Below are 6000 nucleotides of genomic sequence, written 5' to 3' on the forward strand. Positions count from 1 at the left end.
ATAATAATAAAGACACGTAATCACCAACTTGTACACTCTATTTCCCAGACCTTTCCCTTTCATCGTGGCATTTGAGTTCTAACATCTCTCTCTCTGTTATGTAGGGCTTATGATTTATTTCCACTCTCTAGATGAAGAAACCAGAGCACAGAGAATTTAACTGGATTTGTCAAGCTCCCAAAATTAGTAAGTGCCAGAGGTAAGATTGGACTTTTGCTTTTCATTATTTTATTTCACTGTGAGAGAAAAAAAAGAACTGCCCACATGCTAAATAATAACAAACTCAGGAAATGAAACAAGAGCACACCAAAACCGAGTCCTGAAATCTTGAGATCACTTTAACACTTGGAGGTAACAGAAGAACTGAAACTAATTTCACCTCTAACATTTTCTCTAGGAAGAAATACAGGAATAGAATATTGGGGTACGACAACAGTGCAATGCCATTACAAAGAAGCATTCAGTAAAACAAAGCAATCTTCACATCTAAAGGGATGATGTAAAGAACATTGTTTTGTTGAAATTTTTAGTGACAAACTTTACGCATCAAATAATTATGTTTAGCAAGGGCATCACTGTCTCCTGTTCATAGAACAAAGGAGAGAAAAAAAGAGAAAATTTGATTATTGTGTGTTTGGGGGAGAAAGACAAAGTTAAATTAAAGCTATATTCTTTATACTATCTAAGTCTATGATTTTTTTTTAAAGATTTATTTATTTATTTATAAAAGCACTGGGTACAGTCAGAAGCGCAGGAGGGTGAGAGAATTCACCAGAGCCAGAGTGGTGAATAGAACAGACAGACTGACGAAGTGCACTCCTGAGGGGAGCAGCGGGCAAGACAGGAGAGGTCTGCCGCGCCATGTGGGACCCTCGCCAGCGGCTGGGGATCGAACCAGTGCTGCAGAGGCTGCAGGCAGCTTCGCAACCCAGTGCTCAACCACTGTGCCACCAGGGGAGGCCCTCTAAGTCTATGATTTCAATACTAGGTTTATAACCAAAGAAGAAATCATTCCAACTCCTCTTATCTCCTTCTTCCCGAACATTAGTCAAGAAATGACCATCTAAAGACACACAGAAGAGCACCTCCCTTGGTGGCACAGGTGGTTGAGCGCCACACTGTGAAACTGTTCGCAGCCTCTGCAGCGCAGGTTAGATCCCCACTGGCCGGCAAAAGTCCCACATGGCACAGCAGACCTCTCCTGTCTCACCCACTGCTCCCCTCAGCAGTGTATTTCATCAGTCTGCCTGTTCTGTTCCCTGCTCTGTCTCTGGTGAATCCTTTCACCCTCCCGCACATCTGGCCTAAACCCCAGCTCTTGAATAAATAAATAAATCTTTAAAAAAATATAAAATAAAGACACACAGAAGAAATTCAATCCTGTTCCTTAATCTCTCTTCCCAAGGGATTCAAAGCACATCTTTAATTTTGAAAAGAAGTTTAAGAGAACCAACATGAAGTCTCTTTCAGTTATAGAGCTTGAGCATTTATTTTGATAAAAGTGAATACTTCAGTAAATCCTTATTCTTTCAAGACAATATGGCAATTTCTGTGGAATTCCTTACAAACACATCTGAGCCTGTCAGGCCACAGGCTTGGGAGACATTTATCAAGCTGATCAAATGGTCTTGAGTACGAGCAACATTTGCTCTCTCATACTTAGGGACTGCAGCCAAGAAGCAAATACAGGTACTGATTCCAAATGGCAATAGTATAATGTTTGTACCTATTATGAAATCAATAATGAACATGAAAATTAAGTTTCTCATCATGAGATTTGGGAATATAGTCTAATAGTTGCTCCAATTTGATTAGTTTTCTCCCAACTAAGAAAATAGAGAAAAATTGTTTCTCTGCTTTAGCATTCAGCTACTCCCCATTTCTGACCCCCATCCTTCTATTACTAATTATCAATCTTGTATTAAGTATAAGGAGAGTAATGTTAATGACATGGCTGAAAATGTGATCAAATTATTAGACATCATCTCATGGATGGTTAGTTGACTCAAAGAAAGGGACATAGGGAGGTCACAGGTCCTGCCACCAGGAGACTGTAGGCACTATAGTGAGTTGACCTTGGCTTACAGTTAAGTGATATGGGAACCTTGTTAGAAAAGGATGATGTTTAGGGCCTCCCCTGGTGGCGCAGCGGTTGAGCGCTGGGCTGTGAAGTTGCGGGCAGCCTCTGCAGTGCCGGTTCGATCCCCGGCCACCGGGCTAGGGTCCCACTTGGCACGCAGGCCTCTCCTGCCACGCCCGCTGCTCCCCTCAGCAGTGTATTTCCTCAGTCTGCCTGTTCTGTTCCCCGCTCTGGTGAATTCTCTCACCCTCCCATGCTTCTGACTGTACCCAGAGCTTGTATAAATAAATAAATAAATCTTAAAAAAAAAAAGAAAAGAAAAGGATGATGTTTTAGGACATGGGTGATAAAATAATCTTTGAGAGAAGATGATCATGTATAGATTATTTGTATCAAAGGGTGCCAGGCATGGAGAAATTTCTGGAAGAATGAATCAGGGAGCTTCCTCCTAGGGCTTAGAGCACCCTGAAGACGTGTAAAAGATGAGCAGTTTCTTTGGGTTCCCCTTACTAACATCTGATAACATTGTTCTTTTTATACACAGTAATTCAGATCTTTAGAATCTTTACAACAGGAAATGCCCAGGTCTGTTTTTTGGATTTCTAGATAGACTTATTGACCAAATGAAGATATATGGGAAAGGTCTTTGTAAACTGAATACACCGTGTACATTTAAGACAGTATTAGAATGACAGTGCTTTAGGAACCACTTCATCTAGATCGTTTGTAAGACTTTTTTTTTCTGAAGTACTGTTGTCATGAACGCTGGATAAACTCATCACCATCATGTGAAAGTCTTTTGCTATTTCAGGTTCATTGAGAACATTATCCCAGCTCCACTTTATTAGTGCCGCAGTGTAATAAATATCTAGATTTCCCCATGGCTGTTGATGTGGTCTCTGAAAATAGTTTGATGAGCTATATAGAGTTTAGACTGGCAAAAATCATTCGGAAAACATTGTTGCATAAGTTTCTTAATGTATTCATTTCAGTTTTGAAGTAGGTTTTAGGTGATCAACCAATAACATCTTTAGCAGATATCTCTACGTGCCAGGCACTGCATTTAGAGCTAAAATATCAAAAGCTATCTAGACACACTTACATATTCCTTCATTTATTTCTACAATGTTTTATAATTTTCAGAGCAAAATATTTGTCCTTTTATTATTACTTTAAATGATATTATAAATGTAATTGTTTTCTTAATTTGGAATAGGAAATTAATATAGGAATACAACTGATTTATCTAAATTGATATATCCTGCAACTTTGCTGAACTGATTTGTTAGTTCTAATGATCTTTAGTGACTTCTTTGCTAAGTATGTTTATAAAATGGATATACCATATGATGCATTAATTCTATTCCTTGGTATTTATTCAGAGAATGGAAAAACACTAATTTGAAGGGATATATACACTCCTATGCATTGCAGCACTATTTACAGCACCCCAGTTATGGAAACACCCTAAATGCCAATGGCAGATGAGTGGATTAGGAAGTTGTGGTCCATACACAGTGGAAGATTACTGAGATATGAAAAAAAAAATGAATTTTTACCATTTGTCACAACATGGACAAAAATGGAAGGAGTTACTGTTAAGCAAAATAAGTCAAAAGGAGAAAGACAAATACTGGATGGTTTCACTCATGCAAAATTTAGAGAAAGGAAGGAACAGAACAGACAAAACTAAACCAAAACAAACCCTAGACATATGACTGCAGAATTGAGTTTTCTAGAAGGGGAGGTGGGGCAGAGGCAGGAAGGAGGGCCCAGTGGACCATGGTGAAGGAGTGTGGGTGCTCTGCTGGTAGGTATGGTGTTAACACACATGTGAAGATGGGTGAAACTATGCCTCTGAATCATACAGTGCTATCAACCAGTGTTCCCCAATAAAAGTGATAAATTAATTAAAAATAAAAGTCTGTTTTTAATATCATGTCACCCCTATTGTCCCATGTTTAATCTGTAATTAGTGATGCAGATGTAAAAAGGAAAGGGTTTACGGGATTTATAACCAATATTTGAAGTAAACAGTCTTTGTATCTCTGGGGATCAATTTTATGATCAACAAATGCATCCAATTTAAAGGAAGATCTATTTGGGCTTAAAGTCAAAAGAAAGATTCTAGCAAGTAAAACTGTTTTGCAGCCCAGCAGGCTGCCTTGCAAGGTAGTGAGTGATCAGTCACTGAAGCTGCATGATCACTGACAAGCCACTCAGAAGAGTCACAGAGGGGATGACAGCATTAGGAACTGAGCTGGATTGCGTGATTTCTAGGCTTTTCCAGCTAGGGGTGTGTGCACCTAATTCATCCTCCAATCCTGACTACATTTATGTAGCTATTTAAATAGAGAGGTGTGAAAAAGATCAGTAAGTGCATCTGCTTAGCAATAAAAGCACAACCACAATGCTCTTCGTTTATGCTTCCTTGGGAGGTAGGTTTCTATTCTCATCTGTTGGCCTAAATAGAATGCCATGTAACAGTTTTTTTAAAAAAATGGCTATGTAGTATTTTGGGATGTCTTACGTTTTCTAGGAGCAATGCATCCTCTGACAAGGACCACTATGGACATCGAAGGCACATAAAATCTAACACATACTATCATTATGCAACTCCTTTCAAAGCGCTTCATTTGGGCATGTGTGTTTAGGCTAATTGAATTTTGAGCCTATAATCCCTTTTTAAATTTTCTCTCCCAGCATATATCACATTCCCATACTTTGGTGCCCCATTTCACTTTTCCATTGACTCTTTTCTGCCTAGAGAATTTCCATATATCCCATAAAATCCATTTTAAATAGCATCACCTTTGGGAAATGATTCCTGACTACCCTAGTCAGAAATAGCCATTCCCTTTTCTGTATCACCATTTAGTTCATATGTGTTTTTATGTTTACATTTATCATTGAACTACAACATTGGGGTGTGTATGGGGGGGGTGTGTCCCTAGTAAAGAGGACATTATGTAAGAGTGGGGGCAAGTCTCCTGGCTTTGGTTAGGGCCTGTAACTTCTTTATCTCTAGGTGTCAAACGCATAGTTGGTTCCCAAAAAACATATATCTTTCCTAGCAAGCTTACATAATTTGTTTATATTTACTTTTCATCAGAGTGTTTTCATTTTTTAAATATCTCCAGGAACTTCCAAAAGGCAATAACCCCTACACTATAGGGAAAGTTGGAGATCTTGATGCTGAGGCTTAAACCTACAGTTTGGTTCTATTTACTTTCCACATTGGAAGGTAAATAGAACAGTTGTGACTCCACAGCACATGAGACAGTGATGGACTCTAAAACAAGAGAGAAGTGATTGGGAAGAATTCAGGTTCTCACAGGATTGATGGAAGTAGGACCAATTTGTAAGAGCACACAGGAGGGTTAGGACATGGAAAACTAATGTCTCAGAGCAAAATCTCTGAGTTTTCAGAGCTGCCATCATAAAGAATTCCATGCAGCTATTTCTTCTATTCTTGATTCACACTCTCAAGATTGAAAAGCCTGGAAGAAAGCCCCCATTCAGCCAAGATCAGGTCATATAGCCATTCCTCAGAAACACAAGGAGGAGGAAGGGTTTGTTCCAACCTCTCAGCTCTGAGGATGGAGGCATGCAGAAAGAATTACCCTCCCAGAAAAGACAGTGATGGAGATGTGACTCCCCCAGGAGAAATGGGAGTACCAGTGGAATTGGATGTTAGGTAGTCAAAAGATGCCACATTCAATCTATTGAATTTAAAGTCTACCATAATTCTAGTCCTGGCAACCTCAAAGATTAACATTTTCTCTGGTTGTGGAACTGTGCTACCCTTTTTTGTATGTTTATTCATTCCACAAGGGAAGGAGACAAGTTTTTTGTCTAAAAATGTTCTTGTGGCAGGGCCTTGTCTTTATAATCCTCACCACAGTGTGAATCAACAGCCT

Source organism: Talpa europaea (assembly GCF_964194135.1).
Source record: "Talpa europaea genome assembly, chromosome: 1".
Taxonomy (NCBI): Eukaryota; Metazoa; Chordata; class Mammalia; order Eulipotyphla; family Talpidae; genus Talpa; species Talpa europaea.